The sequence below is a fragment of the Emydura macquarii genome, unplaced genomic scaffold (genome assembly GCF_026122565.2).
Source record: "Emydura macquarii macquarii isolate MOO-44397 ecotype Brisbane River unplaced genomic scaffold, CSIRO-AGI_Emac_v2 contig_3603, whole genome shotgun sequence".
Lineage (NCBI taxonomy): Eukaryota > Metazoa > Chordata > Testudines > Chelidae > Emydura > Emydura macquarii.
The window spans coordinates 5,834,384-5,862,091 of NW_027133740.1; the positions used below are offsets into that span (position 1 = coordinate 5,834,384).

General features: G+C 40.0%; 1 long non-coding RNA gene across 2 annotated transcripts in view; it reads right to left on the bottom strand.

Annotated features, from left to right (window-relative positions):
• LOC137145658 (uncharacterized) overlaps positions 1–27,708 on the bottom strand; it is a 136,652-nt gene that overhangs the window by 98,795 nt on the left and 10,149 nt on the right. The window contains exon 1 of one of the 2 annotated variants that reach the window (XR_010917705.1): positions 13,346–13,446. The exons of the other annotated variant lie outside the window; for it this stretch is intronic. This is a non-coding gene — a long non-coding RNA (uncharacterized lncRNA). Of the gene's footprint in view, positions 1–13,345; positions 13,447–27,708 lie in introns of those variants that run through there. 2 annotated transcript variants of the gene reach the window in all.

A 27,708-nucleotide genomic window follows, 5' to 3' on the forward strand; every position in this document is an offset into this window, starting at 1 on the left:
TTTCCTCTAATAAATCAATGCTAATGCACCAGTGGGTCACACTGCCTTCTAGCCTGTGGTCTACTCATAAGCCATCAGGCTGAGTCTGAGAGGTTGGGCGTTAAGACGTCATCTATTTGCAGCTATACTTAATAACTGGCCTATGAGGACAATAGTAACACAGTACATTTCCAATGGCCTGGTGGTTAAAGTGGTGACTTTGGGCTAACGAGCCACCATTAATATTAATAATCTTTTTTGTTCTTTAAGTCCACAAAAGATTTCACGAGTTTTACTGGATTTCATGAAACTTGCCAAAATTGCACCGGCTGAATGGTCTTTTCACCTTTCTCAGTTAATTATATATCCACATCCCCCTGGCTACCTGACAGACTCTGTCTGTCTTTGAGTACGTCTACACTGCGTAGCGTACCTCGGTCCATGTACTTGGGTCCGTGTACCCATGCATGAGAGCCCAGGCCTGTGAGCATCCACACTGCATTGGTATGCACGCCTCAGACCCAGACAGGTACGTTCATTCTGGCAGTGTGCTGACACATCTGATGCTGTAGCTTCTGGGGGTATATCCCAAGGTTCTTAGCACATTAATAGCCATAGCTGCTCTAGGTTTTGGTTCATGGTGCATTGGGGGAAGAATTTGCCCCGCAACGCTTATGCAGAAGTGCTCTTAGCCTGGTACCACAGCCAGCCAAGACATTTCTGGCTCTGCCTGCCCGCTGCTACTGGAGATAGGCCATGGATCCAGCACTGATAGAAGATCGTCGTCTACTATTTCAGGTTTCGGCAAAAGGACCTGTCAGATGCTGGTGGATATTTTGGCAGCAGTTTCTGTCTTTCTGAAAGCAGCTCCCAGAGGCAGATACTAGGGTGACCAGGTAGTAAATCAGTGAGAAATCAGGACAGGACATGAGGGGCAATAGACACCTATATAAGAAAAAGCCCCAAATATCAGGACCCTTCCTCATAAAATCGGAACATTTGGTCACCCTAGTGGATACAGACATAGCAGCAGTGATTCAGGTGATGCAACTGATGTTTGCTGCAATGGCTGCAGATTTCCCACATGCAGACCAGCATTTATGGAGCAGAACCACAAGCAGATTGATGGGACCATATCATCATGCAGATCAGCTGTAGCTCCAGAACTTTCACCTAAGGAAGCAGACCTTCATGGAACTGTGAGAAGAGCTCACCCCACTGTGTAACGCTCCAGCTAACAGCCCCTTAGTTACAAGCGAGGGGTGCTGGAGCAAGACATTTTCTGTGAGGCATCCTCACGCTTTATGCTAAGTTCCCATCAGATCACCAGCGTGTTGACCTTCAGAGCATACTGCAAGGCTAATTTATTTGCCTGGAAGAGGACAATGGATTGAGGGCAATGGGCTGACTGTTAAGAGAGGCTTTACGTATGGTGGCTAGGTTGTTGGGGTATTTTTTGACAGATGTGTCTATGTGACGGAGGAAAGCTAAATCTTCTATCCATTTTATTTATCTTATTATGCTTTAATGTGAACCATGGAGCCATGGATGGCTGATTGATTTAAAACTAATTTAAAGAAAAATAAATATGAAAAAATGGAGCTAATGAAGAGACCCTCCAATAGTCACTTGGTCTCTACTGAGGCTGACAAGACTGGCAGACAGGGCTTTATCAGTGGGAATATTCCTATGAACATATAGGGGCTTTTGATCAGGCCTTGAATGCCAGCTGTGATGGTTTGTACACTATCCGTTGGGCACTAGACTGAAGTTCACATCTGACAGTGAATAGCGATCCAGTGGTTATGAAGCTATTCCTCACTGTTGATCTGCACTGGATTTAAATCTGCAACCTAGCATCTGAAGGCTGTTTCCAGTTATCAGTCCACAGAGCCAGTCAGTCCCTTGTAAAATCAGCTACTTAAAAAAAAAATTTCATGAAAGTCTGAATCACAATAACTGCATAGTACAAGTCATCTCCCACAACCCTTTACTTCCAAAAAGCAATGTTTTCTTTATACTGTCTCGCAACTTCAAGATTTTTTTGCCTGCAACCCTAGAAGGACTGCATTGAATATTTGTAAGTAATCTACTACCATTTGCTTGTATTAAGTATCCAATCTTTATTTTCCTTAGGAAATAACTTAAAAAAGAAAACAAACAAACATTTGAGAATTCATGTAACGGTGAACTTTAGATAAGATACATAATTGTGCTGCTGCAAGATATAATGACTTTCCCATGGGATAGAAATGTCCTGGTAATTCAAGAATAGCAAAGTCAAATGTAAGATATAAGCTGGGTTTTTTTTCCCTGGATGGGATAAATATAATTTCTCAAGGCAGTGTATATCTCTTTTAAGCCTCAGGTGGTTTTAAGTTAATGAGATTAGTTCCAGCAGGCAGTGAAATCCCATGAGATAGGATTTATATTTCATCGGTTTTCACTTCATCCAGCAAGTACAGTGTAGTCAATCTTTGTGTCACTCTGTTATTGTCCTGGTTTGGGTCTTGTTTTCAAACTCAAACCAGGCTAAAGATGCTCATAACTTTGACATGAAAGCTTAAGCAAAATGTAAAGAGCATATTTAAATGTTTAGGGCAAAGGAGAAATCCTTAATCCTTTCCTCCCAAGTGTGATTTTATTTTACGTATATAAATTATTATATGTGTTCACGTGTCTGTATTTAAGGGCTTTAGTGCAAATATAAAAACCTAAGCAAGGAGATTGTAATGGGATAAAAAGTAATTTCCATTATTCTCAACAAAAATTCTCCCTTTAATAAGAAATTAAAATAAATATGTGATACGTTATAGTTCAGTGCTGTTCACCAAAGTGGTGCATAAACACCACTCCTATCACCAGTTTTAACAGCAAAATCAATATTCAATAGACATGGACACTAAACGCTGCCCTCACCTCAGCTGTTTTCTCCATGTCAGGTATGACGAAGGCTGATAAGGCACAGTGAGGGGATGCACTGCCAATACGTACATCTTTGATATATCAATACTGGCCTTTCAGCTTTCAGAGCCGTTAACCCGGCAGCTTTGAGAAGCAGTAATTTTGCTGCATAGGGCTGAAATCAAGGCCAGATAATAAAAATGATTTGTAGACGTTAAGAATTTTTCACGCTGTAGCAGAGGAGTAGTCAACAGGCGGACTGTGGGCCAAATCTGGACCACCAGATGCTTTTGAATGGACCTCGAAATCTTTTTATTTACTCGTTATTAAGGAGAACATTATGTCATGGAGGTCACGGGTTCCGTGACTTCCAGAGACCTCCGTGACATTTTCCGCCTCAGCGCCCAGATGGCAGGCTGGAAATGTCAGACCGGTGGGAGCCTCTCAGCCACGGCAGGTGGTGGGCCTGGCAGAGCTCCACACCCGCTCAGAGACTGAGGTTCCCTGCCACCCACGGTGGCTTGAAGCTCTGGGGTCCCCTTACTGCCTGCAGGGACCGATGGCGGGAGCCTCCATCCCCAGATCCCAGATATTGTGGGTGGCCGGGGGACCCCGCAGCTCAGAGCCATGTGGGCAGCTGGGGACTCCGCAGACCCCAGCCGCCACAGGTGGCCCCAAAGCCCTGACTTGCCATGGACGGTGGGGGGACCTCTCAGCCGTCAGCTGCCGCGGGTGGGCTCGCAGCCCCCAGCCTCAGCAGGCGGCGGGGGACCCTGCAGCTCCAAGCTGCCGTAGACGGACCCCGCAGCGGTTCACTGCCACGGGCAGGGTGGGGACCCCAGAGCCTCGAGCCGCCACAGGGGACCCCAGAGCTCAGAGTTGCCGCAGCCTGCAATTGCTGGAGCCTCCCCGTCCTGCAGCCGGTCTAGGGCTCTCATCCTCCCCACTCGTGCTTCAGTATTGCCTGGTCAGCCCTCCTCTTAACCCCCCTTATAATTTTTAGTAAACATCACAAAGAGGTCAGGGGCTTCCGTAAATTTTTGTGTATTGCCCTATGAACGGTCTATGATGTTTACTAAAAATAAGCGTGACAAATCTTAACCTCACTCACTATTAACATTATTGTTATTTTCTTTTATTATTTTCTCTGGAGTCTGGACCTTGAGTATACCTTCACCAAGAAATTTGGACCTTGCCAAAAAAATAATTGACTACCCCTGCTATAGCATTATTCCATATCAGAATCACTGCACATTAATAAATCATAAATGCTAACCCAAAATCTTAATAAAGAGCAATTGTATTTCACTACCAGGGCAACGTTTTAATTGTGAATATAAGCCAGGAAGTCATTGCAGCAATAATAGCCCCAGTACTTGAAGCAGGCTGTAGAAAAGCCAATGCTGTATGGGGCCTTAGAGAGCTCTTTCCCTAAAACAGTACAAGAATGACCAGGAGTGTTTCTTTCCCTCTCCCTCAAAATAAAATGCATGGACATATCATCAATATAATGACCTTTGCTCAGTACTTCATAGTTTCAGGCTTCTTTCCACGAAGCAGCCTGATTAAACTACATATTTAGGTAGCATATAGAGGGATCTATTTTTACCACAGTCATTTAACTTCAAAATATGAAATAAATCCACTTATCCAAGCAAAAGACTAAGTCCAACGTTCCAGCATGCCCATTGCCAGGCTGTCACAGAGGAAGGCATGTTTGCATCAGTTTTAACTTACAGAAGGAAGTGGCTTTAAAGAAAAAAAAATGTTTTATGTTGTGCACTCATGAATCTACTTAACCTTTTCCTTTTGTGCCAGATCTTTCTCTTATTTCTTCATTCTCCTCCCACTGTAGAAATGTTTTCCCTATTTCAGCCTACTGCATTACACATAGCGAGTGTCTCTTGTTACTTGTTACATGTGACAAGTCCAATGCCCCATGTTTAAAAGAGACGGGGCTCACTTTATTGCAGTCTTCAGCTAGAACAAGTTGAAGAGGAAGCTGCCAGAAATGGAACACAGGGATGAGTTATCAGAAGGAGTGAGGCCCAGTTTCCCTATTTGCACTGGACTGGATCCTCGTTGACATAAATCAACTTAGCTTCCATGGCATGAAGCAATGCCAGTTCATGCAAACTGAGGAGAAGAAGGTCAATACTTGATCACAAACGAACTGCAAGCACAAATCTGAGGACTTGCAAATACAACTCCCTGACTTGTGACCCGGGTCAGGTAGACAGAGGTGCAAATATTCCTATTTACCATCCAGGATCGAACTACATTTTGACGTATATGTTTGTGGGTACAAACTGTGATGGCAAATACCAAGGCTGCCCTTCTGAAAATGCATCCTATAATGTCTCCTGTCACTATCCGCAAATTATTGGCTAACCGACAAAATATGTATGTTCCCCCAAGTTAAAGCCATTGAACATTTATGGTATTTCAAAGCCTTGTCAAGCAAGCGCATCAACACTGATTTCAATTAAATCTAACAAGCAAATATAATTCCAACAATATGAAAATGAACTGCCAGGGTAATTGTTCTGGAAGTGCTGCAATTATAGATGTCATGGAAATGCATTATGTTTTCTGTTGGCAAAAGAATGCTTCTGTGGTACAGCCAAGGAGCCCCTTATGTACATTTTAATAATCAGCAGATGATCTTCAAAAAAAAGTAAAGCTTCTTAAACAGCATATAAAACTTCTCCCCACTTCCCATGCCCTGGAAATTACAAACTTACCAGAAAATAGACCCATTTTCAGATGTACGTATTTCTGTGTTATCACAAAAATAAAAAGTTTTATTGTAAATAAAACACAGCCTGCAAGATGCTTCTGTATATTCCTAGACTGTAAATCCAGAAGGGACCATTATGATCATATAGTCTGAAATCCCACATAACGCAGGCCAGAGCACCTCACCCAATAATTGCTGTATCAAATCCATAACTAACACATTGAGCAATGTGTTGCCACAAATAATTCTCTCTTTTCAAGAGGTGCTTGTTTATATTGTCCAAATATTTGGGAGGATGTTAGCTATATCAGTAGAATTATACATCTGTATTTGAAAATGTCATTTCAAGGCCAATTTAGATCACCTAGTCTGATCTCCTCCCATGGAAAACCACACAGGACATTAAAAAAAAGGGCTGTCAACCTCCATGCTATGTGGAGCCCAAGTATCTGGGGAAAATAATCAACATCCAGCCAAGTGTAGACAAACCCCCTTCCCATGCTATATATTGGGTTCTCCTGTGCCTAGGGTTTGGTCTCTTAATTGCATCAACATTTGCTAAACTAGAGGTCTGATAGGAGGCACATTTAGGGATAACAGGACCCAATTCTCATTTACACTAAGGCAGCTTTATGCCACATTACCCTTGAAACATAAAGGGGTCTAAAAGTGAGACCAGATGGCATTTTACAAGCACTTTAAGGCCTCATCACACTCATTGCTAGGGCAGTGTAAAGTGGCTTTGTTATGAATGAAAATCAAGCCCTATAGTCTCATGGGAGAAACTGGATGAGGAGATTCTACTTTGGGCCTGAGCGTCAAGAGACAGTGGCAGTTGTTGGGTTAATTAATCAGTTCTTCATAGAACACACCTTACCTGTTAGCTATATTTAAATTTGTTTGCAGTGTTGTTGTAGCTGTGTTGGTCCCAGGACACGAGAGAGACAAGGTGGGCAAGGCAATATCTTTTATTGGACCAACTTCTGTGGGTGGACGACACAAGCTTTCAAGCTTCACAGAGCTCTTCCTCAAAAGATAACTAGAGTATTACAGCTAAATATATGGTGGGATGGACTGTTAAGCATAAAGGATTGTCAACACATGTTGCAAAAAACCACTTAAAATGAAGTTGTATGTAGTGATCAGGCCAGCTATATTAATAAATAGTTTCAAACTGGATTATGCTATAGAATCTGATACCAAAAATTTCTGTGCTCTTTTTGCTGTGTGACTATCCTAAAGTTAAACTACTTTTTTTTTTTTTTTTTTTTTTGGGGGGGGGGGGGAGGGGGGGGGATGATGGAAGAAAAATAAAGTGACAGAGATAGCACTGAGTTTGAAGTCCCCTATTCTTGCATTTTTGTTCCTAGGACTGGAGGTCTGCCTGCCACTACTGCCTTGATATGTCAGCGAAGACTCTATAGCAGAGCAACAGATCAACCTAATGCTTTAGAGGGACCTTATTTGGGATAGGAGAGAGCTGCTGGCACAAAGATGATCTATATGAATGAAGACAGGCTACATGAGTTTGAGGAAACGTGGAACCTTTTAGAGACAGTTTTTCATGGAAGATAAAGAGACAGAGAATGAAATGGACAGAAGTTGTCAAGAGACTATAAAGTTTTTTGGATTTTACTTATACTTTAATAAGTACTGATTGATACAGTCACAGTTTCATTGCAGCAAACATTAGATTAGTACTACTGAACTACCTTAATACGTTGTATGACAGCTGGAAAAATTAAAAAGCTCTCAAGCTGTGATCCTGTCAGACGTCAGAAGCTAAATCGGGTCAAGGCATATGAGTAATTGGATAGGGAACTTCTACTGAAAACCTAGGTGTTGCAGGCAATAACAATGGGGATTCAATGCAGTACGAGTCCCTACTGAACCAATTACCAAGTTGAAGTCTGCTGGAGGTGCCACCTTTTCAGAATAAGAATTAAATCCAAGGTTCTAACTGATGTGATCTTTAAAGATCCAACTGCACTTTTTGCAAATGTTAAGTTGTTGACTCTGTTGTTCTGGCACAAGGGTGTGGAGGGTACAAATATCTTCTTATATCTTCACATGGAAGAGGGTCCCCCCTACACAATACTCACTCTCCCATGTCAGGAAGGAAGGTGGCCATCAGATGCCTCCATGGCCCAGATTTCCGAGAACAGCCTCCATGGGACCAGAGTTCCATATGTTGGTAGCGTCAGGGACAGCAAGTGAGCTATGGGTGGGACTCAACAGTGATGCACTTTTTGCCCCCACCCAACACCTACAGAGAACTTCACCCAAAAGGTGACAAACAAAGGCTGTTCTTCATTCTCCACATTCACCCCTCTTTGGAATGAAACCTCCTTCAAGACCAGGTCCCAGGTCAGCAGCAACAGAACTAAGCTTTCTGTGGGTCCTTATTGTGTGTTAATCTGCAACTAGCCCGCATAGTCAAGAAATACATAAAATGTGAAATGTAACCTCTATGTTCTGAACACTATCAGGTAAATATTATCAGATGCTAATTCCCAAGATGATATGTTGCTCCAGAAGCCACTGGATCAGGTTTTCCCCTGTCTTTCCCCATACCAAGTTATGTTACAGTGACTTTATGACTGCCATAAAAGATAGGCTTTCCACTTCACCACTGTGAAAATGATTTCTGTGCCCTGTCTTAAATAAATAAGCTGAAACCATGACTTACTTCTTACTTGAGAAGATAGATAACCTTGAATATTAAACTTTACCTGCCATTTCCTTGATCTTGACTTGCCATGACAAAGGTAGAGCACCCTCATCTGCAAATTACTAAAAATAATCAGCTACAAGATGTGACCTTGGATGGAGCAACGTTAAATTGGCCAGCAAATTTTTCTGAGGCATCACTGTTATTAACCTGCAATTTTTTCATTTCAATCTGCCACTGATGCTTGGCAGGTTATAATTTCTCATTTTCGCACTTGGCTGAAGCTCACTGAAGTAGAGATTATGGAGATAGTGGTGGAGAATTTTTACAAAGGGATTTTTCCCCTTTCACTCCATTATATCAGGATACAAACACAAAATAGATTCTCTCTTTGAGGTGGTTTATCAGCTAGGTGTAATAGGACTGATGCTTTAAAAATAATGGTCTTGTAGCACTACAGTGCTAGAAACTGCTCCTATTCTATTCCAAAACTCATCAGACTTCCAAACTGCTGTAAGTCAGGAGCATACATGCTGTTTGCTGAGTGGCAAAAGTGTAAAGACAACCCAGATGAGCTGTCATGGGCAGGTGACCACCAGATCTAAACACATGAACCTCTACTGCTTGAACTAAAGGACCATTTCCATTATCTTGGAGACTCGACCTCTTTATTTGGTCTAGTTACTAGAGGGAGACAAAGACTCACACTGTGCTAGTGTCAATTATACACAACCATCAGGTCAAGGCTTAAATGAAGCCAACTTCCTTTTTGCTAACTTTGTTTCTTTTCACGTTAAGAGTCCAAGAACAAGATGTCACATCATTACTTCACTTACTCCACAGTTACCTTTGAGCATAGCTGAAAGAAGGATGAAGAATATTACCACATGATTCCCAACGCATACACACCTTCTTTATTTTAGGTCTGAAAAAAGTACATATGTACCATATTGTGCCATTTATTTTTAATCAGTCTTCATTAATTTTCATTGGGAATTCCATTTAAAAATCAATGACATAATGTGGCCTAATAGCATTTCTATTCCACATGTTGCACTCAGGACAGAAAGGAGGAATGGAGGGGAATATACATACAGAGACACATTATAGAACATGCACAGAGCTTTACTGCATTAAGACTAATTCACTTGAAGTAAGTTCTCCTGGTACCTCCTTATCATATGTTGCCTGGGTTGTCTTTTTTGTACAGAGCTCTTCTAACTAACCAATACTTTATCCAATAAAGGGAAACCCAAACATGGTAAAGGGCCCATTTATCTCCCCACACATTCACTAGTACCAGAGTCTCAATCCCTTTCATACTTCCCAGATTTCCATCTCTCAGGCCAGCAGATGCAATGAACAGCTTCCATCATTGGTTCAGCTTTGAACAAAACAGTGTAACAGCTTTAAAAATACTTCTAGGATACAAATATTGCAATCCTCCACATAAACACGAATGCAGAAAATATGACCTCATTATTTCACAGCCTAAACATGCAGTATCATTTTACCTACTCTGCATTCAATGCTATCTAAAATGGTTTCCTCCTTCACTTGTGCATGAAGGAGAACCAAATTTAATGAAATATCTTTTGCTTTGGCTATAAGTCAGTCCTGCACATGCTCCTGACACATGAATCATGCATAGCATTTTATGAATACTTTTAAGCCCTGCATCATTATCAGAATGAATATTTACAAGCCCTGCTCATAGCTAATCCCAGAAGATATAGTGTTAAAAAAAGCCTAGCAAACACCTTAAAATCAGTATAAGGTGGGGCACAACTCATCGTAAAATGTACATCTTTCTCCAGGTGCTGAGATACACTGGTCATTCTTATACCCCATTATTAAAAACCACAGTGTGAAGCCATACCACCAAGGACAGAAACTGTGTCTGAAAACACACAGCGTCTTGGAGATTATCTCATTTTAGTCTACACCTTATTTATTTATTTTTCACGTCAGCTTTAAATGATGTTTTCACAGTTTAAATGTAAAAGGAGCCTGGTCCTGCTTCTATCGAGTCAGTGTGAGTTTTGCCATTGATGTCAGTGGAAGTTGGACCAAAATCAAGTTATTTTACATGGTTTTGTGTCCTGTCTTTATTTATTTTTTTTTTTGTCTTAGATTGCAAGTATTTCAGGGTTGCAAACCAGACAGACGGGCAGGCTGCCTGATTTCCATCAAAACTTTTGATGGAAACAACACGTTCCATGAGAATATATGGATTCTATATCAAATCTGTTGACTCAGCTTTTTTTGAAGGAAAAACTTTGTCAGAAAATTTTAATCAGCTTTCGGCCGAACCTTGACTCTCTCTTCCCAATGCATCCAGTGGCGTAGTTATGCCAGAGTGTCAGGGCGTGTTCATTGCACCAGGGACAGAACTATCAAGAGGAATGCTGTCATTCTGCTGCTGGAGCACTCCCTGAATCACAATGCGCTGCCCCTTACTCTGTACTAGATCACAAACTGATGATCTCAACTTACGATAATACTAGTAGTAGTAGTAACAACAACATATGATATACTTAGCTGAAGACTAGGAATCCATTTGCAAATTTAATTCTACCATTCTAATGCTGGAAAATAACTTAAGCAATGGGGGGAAAGGATAGATTTTAGCAACTTTTTTGTTTTAATATCAGTGATTAGTTTACACAAATGAATCGCTACTAAGCCCACAACTTGTTAGAAAATCTGCAAGTGACCATCTGCACCACACAGTTTAGTCTTTTCAAGTGTGTGCAAAGGAAATCAACTTCTGTATCTTGGTTCAAGAGACCAAAAAGTGAGACAATTTTGTAAAATTTAGGAAAGCCGTTCTAATGTTTCCAACAGTGAAACTAGCAGCACAAAATGGGCAACAAGCTTTCTCATTGGCACATTTCTTCCCAACTTGATTCTCCTAAACTACTGAAACTCACAACAGGCCTGATCCAAACCACAGTGACACCAATGGACATACATCTATTGACTACAGATGGAGCCCTGTTCCAACCTGAGCCATTCATAATGGAAGTTCCAGTTCCCAGGGAGTTTCTGTAACCAGGAATACCTGCCACTAATCACACTACAATCTGATCTCTGTTCAATTCAGTTGAGTCTTGAATTCCTTTAGCCTTCTCATTAGGTAGTTAACATTTGGACAGAGCTTTGAAGATGCAGAGCTAAATTCTGCTCTGTGTTACACCAATTTAAATTTGGAGTAACCCCTAATTTCTATTGGCTCTCTCAACATTTCTCCAGCTAAATTAAGAGAAGAATTTGGCCTGTAAAGTGCTGTATTATGTTGCTTCCCTTTCAATGGTGGGTTTAATATTCTCATTTAAAACTTTCAAACACTCAAATCTTTGTTCACAGGCCTCAGATAGCAGGAATGCCCCAGTGATGTGCTGCCAATATTTTTAACCAGGGCTCCCTGCTTTCAATTTACATACCTCTTTAGGGGCAATTCATGAAGTAGAAAACATTTTCCTCCACAATCTCTGGTGCCAACCCCCTCTTCCACCTCCCCCACAATAAATAGGGAAATGCAAAATAAAACAATCATCGAAAGTTTTTCTTTTTAAAAACTGTTTTGGGTGAAACAAAATGTTTCATTCAACCTGAAGCATTTTGTTTTGATTTTGAGCATTTAAGGTTTTTGAATATTTTAAAATAACACAAGGAAATTTAGAAATAAAAAGTGATTTTGAGCAGAAAAAGCAAAACATTTTATTTTGAAAAGGTCAAAATGAAACATTTTGAGTTTTTCTAGAATTTTTTGTTGGTTTATTTTGTCCCCCCCCCACCAGTGTGAACAATTCAGTGAACCCGACACAAATTCACAAAAGCATTTTTTGCTGAAAATAGTTTCAGCCCCAAAATTTTGCCCAACTCTAATTATTGGGGAAGGTGATAGAATTCCTTACTGGTCCCAATCTGATCCCCATTTATATCCAAATCTCCATGATAAAGACCCCTCCCATGCCTCTGTGCTTTGGCTATGAGAAAGGCGATTGTAAGACAACATTTGACACTCCAACCATTATGCCACCTCTATACTGCCCCTATTGCTCCCAAGTAACTAACAGGAATCCAAACGCCAATTTCATAACCCAAATATGGATCCACTGCCACTAAACCCCAAACTGGCACAGAGACACAGTTTCACAATGCAAAGCAAAAGACATGCTAGTTAGTGGGGAACAGTATTTGATACTCCCAGCATGAGCAGAGTTTTAGAAAACTGTTGGAATCCTTCTGGGCCTGCCTAAAGGTACTGTACTCATGCACAAATCAGTGAAACCTAGTTTTAGAGAAACTATTCATGAATCTTTATTCCTTATGCATAAAATGATCACAAATTCTCTGAGGGAATACACTTCAGACAGCAACTTTTGGTGAAGTCACTTTTTGACACTGAGATCAGATATTTAGTGTCTGAAGGACTGAATTCAATAAAATCTTACTGCAGCTTCCTCTGTTGGACTGAGTTTTTTTACTGAGTCTAGCCTTAGGTTTGGCTATGACAACACATTTTAACAATGTAGGCTTTTGTTAAGTGAATATCCTCATGAATTTATTGCTCTTAACTTCTAAGTTTCATACTGTTCTTTAGTATTATAATAAAATAAAATAATCATAGAAATCCTCCCTTCCCCTCCCCACACACAAAAATATTGCTGTTAATTGAAAACACTTGTTATTTGCCCACGGATGCAAGTGTCACTTCCCTAAATCAATGGGCTTTGCAACACGCTCAGAAGAATTCATCCTAAGGGAGGGCAGGTAATGTTTGCACCAGCGCCTGAGTGTTCTGCCAGGGAAGGGCAGTCTCATCTCACAGTTAGGGTTGCATAAGAATCAAAGTATCCTATGAGCACTCTGACCACATCAGTGTTGCCATCTTTTGGGGAATGAAACAATTCTGAGGCAATGGAGTTGAGATAGGGCTAGTAAAAAGTTTTACAGATAAAACGAAGAAACTTGTGGAAAGTGTCTGCTTTCTTTGAAAATTTTCATTTTATCAACAGTCAAATTTTTCCATAAAAAAAACCCACCTCCACAATTTTCTAACCAGCTCTAGTCCATGCCCTCTGGTGTGGTTGAGTGTCTAACTGCCGCCACACCCATCCTGGTGGATTTCCCATGGTCTGGATTCTGAGCAATTGGTAATGCTCAGTAACTAGCAGGACCTGGGAATGCAGTTAGCCCTATATCTGCAGAATAAGGCTCAGATACTGCCAACTCTTCCAAACAGGCAGAGCTGCACTCATGCAGAGTGCTGTTATACTCAATGTGGAGTCCACCAGGTGGAGCAGCTTGCAGCATCAGGGCTTAAATGGGCACACCTGTCTCATACAGGAAAAGAAATTTATAGAGATATACAGAATTTACCTCTTCCCACCACCATAAGCACTGCTCCTCGGCAGAACTGGCAGGGAGGGCAATGACTGAATGGGCATAGAGACTCTGAACTAACTTTTTGCCCTAAAGCACATCCCTCCAGCTAAGGATACACACTGACACAGGAGGGCAAAGTGAGGAAACTTGAGCTACTTCTGTCTCATTGAATAATTAGATGATATCAAGTCTCCCCTTTCAATTTGTCACTATTCACAAACACTTTTAAACACAGAGATTGCTACACTGTAATTACAAATGTAATGGACATCCTGAAAAAAGAAAAGGCCACACTTCATTCAAGCTCAAAATAACCGGGAGGCAGAAATGCATAGATTAAAAAAAATATTTGTTAAAAAAATTATGTTCTATGTACAAAATATGCCATATATTGGGATTTCATAGGTGTGTGATTAAGGCATGTGAACTGTTTACATCAGTTTGCTCATGCATGTGAATTCTGCCCTCTGGAAACTGGTATCTGCAAGGAAGCTAAAAGAGCGTGGTTTGTCAAAAGAGAAGGAAGAATTTGTTTAATGAGCAAGTTATTTCCATATGACCAACAAACAGTACCAGTTTCCCTCCCAAATAACCAGTGAATATTATTGGTGCTAATTACACACCACTTGCAGATTTCATTGTAGGTTTTTTGCTGATATTTAGTTTCAAATATGCTTGACTATGTAACTGTTGCTTTTCATTACTATGCACTCAATGAAAACATTTTAGCATCTTCTGCTATTATAAATACATTAATTTCTTTGGGGGTTGACACTGGATAAACTGCCTGGCACATATGGAGAGTAGTTGAATAAAGGTATATCACAACATCAGGAGCTGTCCTGAGATTTCTGATATTCCCTGCTTCTAGTTGGCTGAGAAATATCACAAAAAGACAGCTCTTTCATGGGATGTTGGCACTTCAGCTTACAGTTAGAACCAGGAAGTGTAGTGAAGCACGGAAAGGAAAAATAATTTTTTTTGGGGGGTGGAGTTATCAAAGTATAACATATTCTAAAATATGGCAGCTCTGTGTATCATGTATGGACAAATACTGAAGGTCTTGATCTCAGGCCCCCAGGTTTTCCAAGCTAGAGCCTCCCCCTCTGCACCACCATGCTACAGGAGTTGAGAAGAGAACTGATGCTAATACCCCACCACCAGAAGCTATACCAGCTGATTTAGTGGGTCCAGATGACTAAAAGCAGACTGCTGATTGGACACCAGCTGCCTCATCCCTGATTCCCTCATCTGAGCAACTAGTTGCTAGGTCTATTCTTGCCCAGACCAAGTCCCTGCCTCCTTTCCTGGTTCTTGTTCCTTGTTCTTGCTACTGTGTCTCGTCCCTGTTTCTGTTACCATGCCTTGTTCCTTGCCTTGACCCCAGTTGCTGACTCTAGCTTTGACCATTGGCATGACTTCTGACTCAGATTCCATCTTAACCCTTGGCATGACCATGACCTTGACGCTACTCTTGGATCTGACCATTAGGTGTCACAGTCTACATTACAGGCCCTGACATGTATAGATGTTAGGAATCTGCTACTGTCTCTCCCAGGCAATGAACCTGGGCACTGATTCAGGAAAGCATTTAAGCATATGTCCCGTTGACTTCAAATTCAATGGGACTTAAGCAAATGCTTAAGTGTTTTCCTAAATTAGGCTCTTTATCTTAAAGTTAAGTATATGTTTAAGTGCAACCTTGAATGGTGCTTTTGCTCAGGGATTATACATTCATACTTATAGATCAGAGATCCCAGGTTCAATCCCCACTGGCAGCCAAGACAGCAAAATCATTAAAAACATTTTAGTTTGGTTCAGTGAAAACTGCAGGCAAAATCTCTTCTCCATTTATTCACCCCTCCCTAATCCAGATGGAAAACTGTGCTAGGAGTGCGGTTATAAGGGAATCTCAAGAGAAACAAAAGTGACAAAAACACATCTCCATCAACTTTTTGCAGCTAAAAGACTGGCAACAGTTTATATCATTTATGAAAAAATACTGCAAACCTTGTCTGTTGAATTTTAAATTAATAGCAAGTTATTAAAATATAATACATTAAGTTATAAAAAGGAATATTAATCAATGTTGGGAAAATAAAAACTTTCAGTCACAGTTTATCAGTTCCACTACGTCTGATTTCAAAATTCTGGGATTCATAAGTCACATATATTTACTTTGGTTCATGCTGACCCATTGTTGTTTGGTATATGTGAGACAGTCTAGGGAATATGTGAAAAAACATCAGGTCTACAATTATGTTAACACCCTCAGAAATTTGGGGTGGAAAAACATGCCTCTCTTTAATTGTATCTTGGATAACCATATGTGAATTAAGATTTCCTCTAGTACTATTTTATTCTTAGTGTGAAGCCCTAGTGAATTTAATTTTCACAGTGCCAAGTCTGCAGTAAATAGTGTTGGTCTGTTTAATTTTCATCAACCACTCATTGTAAATTACAAATAGCCATCAATAAAACTGACTAATAATACATAGTGCAGAATCCAATTACTGTACTACATCAATAAGGATTAAGCAGTTCTAAAACAGAGTGATTATACAAACAAACACATGCACACACTTTCCTGGATGTATAGGGACAGGAAGTATCCATATAACTATCTGCAGAGCATAGCCTTAAAAATTTTTTCCAGATTCACTTTGGTAACTAACTAATGTAGCCTAAGTATGTGCATTTCCTACTGAAAATCAAGGGAATATCTAGGAAATATTGCAAATACCTACAGAAAGTAACTTAGTTAATTAAGACGTGAAACAATTTAAAAATAACCAGTGAATCCATGGCTGCTTTACTTGCCAATAGCCTACTTATCAAAACAAGAGGGTATCACTATTATAATTTTTCATGTATTTGATATCACAGTACTTAGGAATCCTAGTCATAGACCATTCTCCCAATTACACAAACCAGAGAGCTATTCTTTGTAATGAACAGATCCAACATTTCTAAAACAAAGGAGGTGTTAACATGCACAATAGTTCAATGAAAGAAAAAACAGCTAAATTCTGCCAGTCTCACCAATCCTTGAAATATTTCAACTCCTAGATCAGTTCTAGAAGATCCAATACCAACTCAGAGATTTTAACCGAAGTTACATAGCCTTAGACATTCACATGTTTTTCATCTAATAGAATTATGTAACCTACAATTTTCCTGGCCTCCAGCCTTAGCTCATTTAGTGTACACTGCAGAGGAGTGCACATGTGTAACTATTAAGACGCTGTAATACATTCTGAATTTCAAAATTAAAGTGCTGAAAAGAAAAAGCAGCACTACTACATTTAATGCTGAGTTGTGCATCAGCCACTGGCATCAAAGGACTAGAGAGCGTGTGAGAAAGTGCTTAGCTCTCCATTCCACTTTCCGTAGGAACGAGTTTTTTGGTTTGGTTTTTTTTCTCCATTAAAAAGCTGCCGTTTAATGATGGTAGAAACCAAAACAGACAGTCTAGTTACTGACCTTTGCTCTAGAAACAAATCAAGACAACAGAAAAAGAAACACCAGTTGCACTGACCTGAAATGTTGAGATTGAACAAAGGGAAAAAAGAACCCTTAAAAACAATGTTTTGTTTTACTTTATCTGAATAGGCAAAAGGATTTTTTTAAATCTCTTCTTTAGATATACCATACAGTCTCTTCTGAATATAATTGCACTCTCTGTATTTCTGTAGGACCATATGGAAACTACTGAACATACATCTTTACATCACATTCCTCCAAATTCCACTACCAACTCAATGTAACAAGCAGACTACAAGAATCTATTTCCCTCAACACAAGTTCAATGATGTGGACTACAGGATACACATAAAAAGGTGAAACAGCAAGGTAAATCTTCATCAGTCTTTTGCAGAAATGCTAATGGGGCAAAGTCAAGATGTTTCTTGTGATTTATACAATAATTCTGTCCCACAAGTTGCCCAGGGAAGTTTAAATGCTGTTTACTTACCACATTTGTCTTTTAAATTGGGCATGTGAATTGCTTTGCTAGGTTGGATTTTTCCAAAGGTAGAATAATAAAAATCTGCAAATTGTAAGGATTTCTGATTTTTCCCTTGCAATTCTACAGAATTATATAGACACTGAGGTTTAGTCCTTCTTGTTGCAATGATAGCTTCAAAGCTGTAATGAGATGTACTGCTGTCCTGTTGAGCCTCTGTTATAGTTTGAAGGCAGTGTGTGGTTTTATAAGAGCTGTGAATATCCCCATTCTTTATGATCATTTACATCTAATGCAGCAACACCCCTGGAGGACAGGAAAGATGTGTGCTGGGGACCCACCAAAACAAGATGGTGGTCAACTGCAGTCTACACAAGCAATAGCCTCTGTATAATTTTCACTTTCAGCCCTAAATACAGTGAGTTACAGTAATCTAATCTGAAGGTATTGAATGTATGGAGTACTGTAGCTAGATAGATTATTATCTGTAATAAAGGCATGAGATGAAGACAGAAAAAGGCTTTTCTTTTTTTGCTACGGATGCTACCTGATTTGCTAGATTTACTGACAGAATTCCAAGACTTTGTATGGCTTTGATGAATGGGAGGCAGAGGACTTCCTTTTAATGGTTAGACACTGTTCTCACTAATTCTTCCACACATTTCCCCCTTGCAACCAGTAGCACTTTCTTCTTGCCTGGGTTCAGTGTGAATGAACTGTTTTCTATTCACAGGCTGATCTCTTATCAGCCTAATGACATCCTCAAGATACTGTTGGCTGCACGTGTGGAAAATGAGATACCTGCACAAAAGTCACTGGTATGTAGTTGACAGCAAGACTGTCTCATCAAATGACCACTCCAAGTGGGTTTATGTAGATGCTGAAGAGGAGACAAAAACATGTGACCCATGTTGCAAATTTTTACAGGTGGCAACTTCTGGGGAAGAAGATAAGTTACCCAGCACCACTCTGGATCCTTCTGAAGATGAATGATTGGTGCCACCATAGTGCTGCAGCCCCTACTCCACCTACATCATGCAAATGGATCAGCAGCAATTGGGGTGAACAATGTGGAAAGCTACAGACAGGTTCAATGGGATGTGCACTGAGATACAACCTCTATCTGTTGCCGTAAAAAGATTATTGTGTCACTCCATGCTGTGCCCCAGTCTAAAACCTGATCGTGAAGTATTCAGGATGCCACAAATGGCTGGAGCTTGGTTGTCACTGTGCTGTTTGTGTGTATATGCATTTTGTGTGTGTGTCAACATCTCAGCCCTTCTTTTCTCCCATACTCCCTTCTGGGCCCTATGCTTTGCATAATCCTCTCTCCTTAATGCTCCTTTTGAAATCTTCTCCCATGCTAGACTCCATTCTGTAAACCAATTTCTGGCACAGTCTCCTTCTGTTCATGCTCCAAATACCCTCCCCTTCAATTATGTTTCAAATCCACTTCTTTACCTAGCTGCCATTACTCAACAACTAAAACTTTATCAGTTTTCAAACAAATACTCAGCCTTATGTTTCTATTTTATCCATCCAGTTTAGACTCTATGTTCATTGGGACAGGAGCTGGTCTAATTTTATGTCTGTTTCCACAAAGTCCACACCACCTAATAAATAATCTAATTTCCCTTACAATTTCAACTGGAACTGGTATTCTGATTCTCTTCCTTTCAGCACAAGCAGAGTATAATGCATTTTTAAATTGCTGCCATGTTCTAGGTGGCTACATTCCAGGGGCAGGAGAAGCCACTGCTCTGCGCAAACTATATATGACAATGTAAAGTTTTCTTATCACTCTGAGATTCTTCTGGATGAAAAAAATGTTACATATAGTAAATGGATTACTGCTATGCATGGGGAATTATAATAGCTGCCTTTCAGTTTTTCCAGACCTTTTAGTTCATTCGTTACTGGGTCAACTGAACAAAAATAAAATCTGCTAACGCAGAATAAAAAAATTTGTTTTTCATCTATAACATATGTAAAATGTAATATGTAACATATTTAAAAGGAAGATTAACTTTGAGACTTATATATCTTGACAGTGTCCCTTTAAAATCAAATCCATTTCAACTTGTTCTGAAAAAAAATGAATTAACTTTGATATATTTTTGTACAATGCCTTTTTTTTTTTCCTTTCTTTTTTTTCTAAATGCCATCTCAGGACATCAGTGATTTCCAGACATTTGAACCAGTACTAAAAATAGTTCAGCATTAAAGGTCAGGATGATTTTTTTTTGGTAATGCTTCTTTTATCCCATCTTTCTGAAAAGTGTCCTTAATTAGTGCCTTTCAACCAAAAAAGCATTTGAAATGTCTCTATTAAGCAAACGGAGAAGGAACTGGGCTCCAAAACCGAATCTCTCTCTCACACACACACACGCACCCCCCCAAGTAGGAAAAAGAATAAGCTGCTTTTGCCTTGCTAAGAACCTTTTATACAAATAGAAGAACTTTTGTATCACATTTAGCAATGCCTCAGAAAGACTACACAGTTGCCCATAAGGCATCTGTATTAACAGTATTTTCCAAGGATGCTCTTAATCATCAGAGGTAGAAATGAGATTTCTTTAAAAACATCTTTCAGGTCTCTGTCGTTTAAACGATATCACAACTGCAGGAACCTCTTTCGATGCTAATTTGGTACATGCCTCTCAATAATGGAGAGGTACTCCTGAATAGTTTTTATACTGGCAACAGTTCAGGAAAGCATTCCTGTTCAGCGAAGAACTTAAGCACGTGCTTAACTCCTACTGACAATGGGATTTAAACATATGCTCAAAAAGATAAGCATGCATTTCAGTGTTCTCCTAAATCCAGGCCTCGTTGAAGAGGGGGACCTGAGTGAGATCTAACCCTTGAACTAGATGAGATACTACATCATCATATTGACAACGCATGAGTTGGACCCTAGGGGTCTAGAACCCATTTCAATGACTAACGAGACTTGGATGGATCAATTTCATAGGATTAGAAATAAAACTGCATGTAGCTTTGAACAATTTTAAGTTATTAAGGAAAATAAATCTGCCACTAACCATTCCTGTAAGACTTCCTGAGCACTGTAATAATTTAAAACACAAACTGGGCTTTATCATAAATGCCTTAACTACAGTGATTTGTAAACAATAGCCGATTAGTATATATCCAAATGTTAAGTGTGCTAGAGTTAAATGAAAGGAAGTGGCATTAAAAATAGTATAAAGTAAGCCAAGCATTCCAATAATGAGGGGGAAAGATAAGGTTCCCTCACGGGGTTAACATGGTCACTGTAGTGCATAGGAATTGGGTCTTATCCCCATAAACAGTTTGTAAGCCCTCTGGTAGGCTTCCCTGTATTCTACTTTGGAAGCTACTAGAAGCTGAGCAGGGGGCATGTATATGGAACTAGGCCTTGTATGTTCGTACATCGTTAGTAAAAGTCGTTATCTGAAGCCCAGCCGGGCCCATTTGGTTTCCGCATTCTTACTTTTGTGTAAAGAGCAAAGACACAGCAGCACAGCAGCACTGCACATTCGAGGTCAGATAAGCTCCACTCTGGGCAGAGCAGCTTCATTGATTTACCCTCGCTGGGAATCTGGCCCCTCTATCTTTTTCACAACTACAGTAGATTTCACTTATTAGCAACCTCTCAGCTGCCAGCAAAAAGTTGCCATTATCTGGCAGTTGCTAATAAGTGGAAGGCGGGTTTGTGAGGCGGCAACCAAGGAACGAAGAGCTGGGACCTGCCTTACCTGGCTACAGTCCTGCAAACCAGCCTGCAGGCAAGGTAGCAGCAGGAAGAAGGTGCGCGCTGTAGCCCAGATCCTGGGGTTTTCTATAGGGAGCAGGGGTGCTGGAGGCTCACAGAGCTGCATGGTACCTCTCCCTGTGCTCTCTGGCATTAGGGCTCATTATGTCCCAGTACTTCCTTCTCCAAGCACAACCGCCTGGCAGGAGCAGCCCAAGGAACGCAAGGAGTACCATGCAGCTCTGGCATCCAGGCTGCAGCCTCCTCCCCACTGCCCGCTAATGCCCTGCCCAGAGCCCCTTACCTTTTGTGCAGTCTCCTGCAACCCCAGAAGAAAGCGCTGGGACAGGCCAAGCACCGGCCAGAGGCAGGTTTGCGGGACCGGGGCTGCAATCAGAAAAGACACGTCTCAACACTTCCTTCCCAGGCTGCAACCCAACAAACTTGCCTGCAGCTGGGGCGTCTCTTACAAAAAAATGTTAATAAGCAGCACGCTGTTGCCAATATCCAAATATCATTAACATTAAAGACAAAGGTGTTCCCAGCAAAATACTACTTTTAACTGGAATTTGTTAATATTCCAGTTGCTATTAAGAGGAACGTACTGTAGGTAAAAGGGCAATAATGTTAAGGTTTACAAATAACAAGGAAAACAGAAACAGAAAATACTGCATGCTTGAATTAACATAGTGGGAGGAACCTCTGCTTCTGGGATTTTCTGACTTCTGAGCGTTTCATTTCTCAACCTTAACTTTGCACTAATAGAAGATTTTGCATTTCTCCATTTTAATTTCATTTCTGTAGATGTCCTGCACATCTTACTTGTGCCAGAGGAGTGGCATACCTTTAAAACATGTATTTAGAAAAAACGCAAATCTGTGTATATGCATGTGCAAAATTTCTAGCTAAAAACATCCATGACTTCAAAGCGAACAATCCAATTTACTTTCAATTTTCATTTTTAAAATCTTGGTATAGGGCTACAAAACAAGCCAAGAGTGGAGTGTCTATTTTCAGTCATTTTTGGATTATGCGAGTGCCTCATCATGTATTCATAATAAATACTTACTGCAGAAAAATTTCAGCCAGAATACATAGGAAAAGTATTTTTTCCACACCCACATTCACCAAAAACTGCTGATCCAGTTTCTCTCAGGTTTTTCCATACATATTCATCTTTGGGCTGAGACCAAACACAGCAAATAGCAACCCAAAAGAAAACGTTTTGAAAAACTAAGAGCAAGTGAATAAAGGGTTTATAACAGAAGATGGAACTCAACCTAAACAGCCACTACTGTGGCAAACCACTACAATGAAAATGCAAAGAAGTCTGATACGTGAGCTGCACCAGGAACACTTCCTCTCTCTGGGAATTAAAAACAGTCTCCAAACCCTATAGAATCCTTGCAAAATGACACTTCTCATTTACTTGCGTAACAAGTAATAGGAACACCCACCAAGAGTCTATGTAATAAATACAAATAGCAATGAATGTTTTACAAAAATAAATGCACGCCACCAGAGCATTTGCATGTATGTCTCTCTGAACTTACAGGTGACTAACTGTTTTTTTTATAAGCTCCCCAGCAATACAAACCTGGAGGCAGATCCTCTGCTGGTGTAAACTGTCATCCCTCCATTAGGACAATCCTTACAGCTACAGAGAGAATGGGACCATGAAGCACGTTGTACAATACTGAGGGCTGCAGTTGGACTTATGTTGCATATTGTGCATCCCTGGTTTACAATGCATTGCGCACAATTTTGAGCTCTTACTTTCATTATATTTTCAGGATTTATCTACGTTTTCAGACTCTGACCAGCACTATAGAATCTGAGCATCTCAATGGCAAGAGATGTTTAAATAACTAAAAAGGGTTTCATTTTCATCTCCGTATTTGTGCATAATCCCTTTTAGGAACTGAAAGGAATTGTGAGTCTGCTCCTACTCTTACTGAAGTCAAAGGCAAACGGTCAAGCCATGGGAGTTGCATGTATGTTTGGAGAAAAACAGAGGCACCTTTGTACCATTGCTGCACAAATAAATGTTTATCTTTTGAGAAGGAGGAAAGTGGGGAGACGTGCATCTAAGTATTTATATTGCCCCATTGCTGTAGCATGTGACTGACTCCCACAAACTTATACATTAACCCACACAGGTAGATAAGTATTATTAATTATTACTAATAATGTACAGATAGAAAACTGAGGCATTCAGACATTTAATGTCTTTCTCAAGGTTATACAAATACTCGGTGGTAGATCCAGGAACTGAATGCAGATCATTTATAAATATTATTTATTAACGTTTATCCATGTTAGGCCTGGGGTAAATACAAATAGACTTATCGCTTAAGGCAGCAGGTCGTCTCTTAGCAGCATGTATGTATGCATGCAGTACATACTCCATTTTTGCATCATTGCTTTACCTTTCTTTTCAGAAATATTTTTTGAGGCTATCATTATGGAGATGTCCTAGTATTAGGTGGCTTTATATTTCTATAGAATTTCACTGCTGAATACTTCCTACCATCTAAAGTACAGCATCTCAGATAAAAGGCATTTTCCATAGCAACATGCTTTACCAGACCAAGAACTCCTTCCCTTAATCATGTCAATTATTTTCCACTGCTGTTCTTGGAGCCCCCTAAAAGATAAAGTCTGCAAATATTTGGATAGCTTTCAAAACTCATTCTTAGATAAAATCCTGTATATCAGGCAGAAGTAGAGCAATATATACTTTTTTCTGATCCCAGAGGCATCTGTTTTCTCTTCAGAAGTAGCTCCTTCATATTGTAGTTCCTCAGCAATGGTTCCCAGAGCAATAGTTACTAGTAGCAGCAAGTCTACAATATTCAGTAGAGGTCCCTATCACAACTCTTCACCTATTCTAGACACTCTTGAATTGCCATACATATGTGATCACAAGTCTCTTTCTTCCTCCAGTATAACTCTCTCTACAGCGAATCTCTCTCTGTGAGGGCAATTTCTGGGGCAGGGATCACGTGGATTTGTTCTTACTAATTATGGTAGAGAGCTAAGTTATTCCAAGCAAATCTCTGCACTGGAAGCATGTTCTTAAGTATGCTCCAACTGTTGTTATTCCAAAAACACATTAAGCAAGGAAGTACCATAGAAAGCCAATTAGCTAATTTAGGCACCAGCAAAATGTAAGATCACTGCCCTTATTTCCTTCTAGCATGATGCTCTGTGATTCAGAGATGTCTCTCCATTAACATATATTTACAGGAAAGGCACATTTAACATTGTTAGTGCTTAAATGCAGTTCATGGTTCCCATGTATGAATTCCTATGGGACCACATAGCCAAAGATGTTTTGTTTTCATTAAAAAATTTGTTATTGGCTCATACTATATAATTTAGACTCAGTGTCTCAAACTTCAAATTGAAAGCCCAATCATATTTTTAAAAGTTTGAAATCAAGAGTTTCATTATTTTTCAGGGTTTTTAGATTTTTTTTTTTTTAGTGCCTGAGAGACGTATCACATTGACAGTGAAGAACTGGGATGAGGAGTTGGGAAAAAAGTCAGGACTGAGACACGAACAGCCTGGATAGACAGGGGTAGAAGAGAACAGGTTCAAGGGGAACACAGGCAGAAGAACCAGTGACCACAAGAGCACACTGGACATGGAATTGACATGGAATTGAGCTTAAGATTCTTGAGTCTCACCATTCATTTGCTGTCAACAAATGTCTGTGAAACTCACTAGCAAAATATGCCTTTTCTCTATGTACCAGCAGCAGTAGACTGTTATCCTGTATACCAGTTACTCCATGAGCTCAAGTGGCAGAGGTCTGTCTGGTGATTCTAAAGGTTCCAATCCATGACCCGTACAGTGAGGTCAGAATGATTCCACTTGACAGAATTTTTGAAGGTGTTGGGGGTGGAGGGGTGTCAGGTTTTTGTTTTTTTAAACTCAGAAAACTGTGTTAAAAGAACATTAATGTTGCAAAGTTAAGCACTCAAAATTTAGGAAATGCCAGTATTAAGGCTGCTCATGTAAACTTAATTCACCCCATTGTGTGTATGCACAAAGATACAGTTTTTAATTACAATGATTTCTGTGTAAAATGTTGATAACATGATATGCCCATCAACTCAGATTCTCCTTTTTTTCCCCACATACTAGGTATGATATAATAGAATCATAGATGATTAGGATTGGAAGGACCTCAGGAGGTCATCTAGTCCAACCCCCTGCTCAAAGGAGGACCAACCCCAACTAAATCATACCAGCCAGGGCTTTGTCAAGCTGCAACTTAAAAACCTCTAAGGATGGAGATTCCACCACCTCCCTAGGGAACCCATTTCAGTGCTTCACCACCCTCCTAATGAAAAAGTTTTTCCTAATATCCAACTTAGACCTCCCCCACTGCAACTTGAGACCATTGCTCCTAGTTCTGTCATCTACTATCACTGAGAACAGCCTAGCTCCATCCTCCCTGGAACCCCCTTTCAGGTAGTTAAAGGTTGTTATTAAATCCGCCCTGCAGACTAAACAAGCCTAGTCCCGTCAGTCTCTCCTCATAAATCATGTGCTCCAGCAGCATGATATCAAGCTTCCATATTAACTGAGGGCCTGATCTTACAGGAGAACATCCAATCTCCATTCCCCATAGGCTTCAATGGGATTTGTTGGTGCTCAGCTTTTCTTGTGACCAGCCATGTGTTCCTAACCTATCTGCAGGGCACTCTGAAGAACTGCGATAGCTTATGGTACATGCTCAATTTGTAATATTGTAAACAAAGAGCTGATGTTGAGTTTATCCTCATCAAAAATATACAGAGTGGCCTTAATCCTGCTCACCCATATAGGAATATTCCTATTGAGCTCAATTCTCCTCTCCCACTCGTGTACAACTGGTGTAACTCTGTTGACTTCATTGGAGTTATTCCTGATTTACACCACCGTAAGAGGAAAATCAGGTCTTAGAGTCAAAGGTGTCATACCAGTGTACAACTGGTGTAAGCAGAACGAAAGTCAAAGCCTGTAGACATCACTGGGTCTATTCAGGGGAGTAAAAAGGGGGAAATATGCTCAGTCAGGTGTTTTCACTTGAACGAACCTCTGGGTTCCACCAGGCTTCCTGTTCTAACTATGGCAAAACTCCCATTCTCTTCAACTAACTTTAGATTACTTAAGCCACGTTTCTTTCTTTCTTTTTTTTTTTTTTTTAAAGTGCTTTGAACTATTTGATTCCGGATCTCTGTTGAATTCAATAGCTCCCAATAGCGTTTTCTTTACTTAAATCAGCATTTTCCTACATATGTTCGTGTCAATTCTAATAAACCTATTACAATTGGCAACATGCAAATCTGACCTTGGATTTTGCCTCTCCAAACTCCTAAAACAGTCATGTTGTATTGAGCAAATGACTTCTTGGTAGAGGCCCTTCCATTTTACTCTGATCAAAAAACAGCTTCTCCACAGGTGAATGATTTTAGGTTCCATTTTTGGCAAACAGAGTAGGTGCTTGATCTAATTTTTTGTCTTTCTGCCAAAATACAACTTACCTAACATATTTTAAAGCAAGCAATATTTCCACCAGCGCCACCCACCCATATTATGCAACACCACTGTCAGACAGTGCAAGAAGTGCTTCCAAAAAGACAATAAAAATCTAGGATACATTTGATGATTTTAAATAAACTGGTACCAACTGTAATAGAACTTGGTACATTTGGGGAGATCTAAAATCACTAATTTCACTGAGTCAATCTGGAAGAATGTTGTAGCTTCAGCAACATACAAAACTTACCGGAAGCCCTATATACAAACACCATCTGCTCGCTCACAAAAGATATAATGTTTGAAACAACAACATTCTTTTCCCTTCCCCTCTCTACAACACAGTCACACTCCTGGTGGAACAGAACGATTCTATTTATACGGAGAGCCTGAAAAATAAAGCATTGAAAAAACAGAAACATATGGCCAAATAACTTTGCACTGCACTTAGCACATTCACCTGTAGAATAAGAGCTATAACAGACAGACAAACATAGTCATGTCCACCTGGAAATTGCCAATATGCAAGTTGTTTTCCTCAAATGAAAGTGTCGTTCCTCACTGATTACATTATGTAGCTGCCTAGTTAGAGGTCTGTCAAAGTAACCCTTTGCACTAACTCTAATCAACAGGGGTTTCGATTTTGCCTTTGGTAGCTGAAGTCATGTATAATTGTCATGGTGGCCCTTAAAACTAGTAGCCAGAACACTGTTCAGAAGATACCATGAATTTCATTTACTTTACTTCCTAAAAAAACCTACATTTTTATTTTTTAACCAAACACTGAA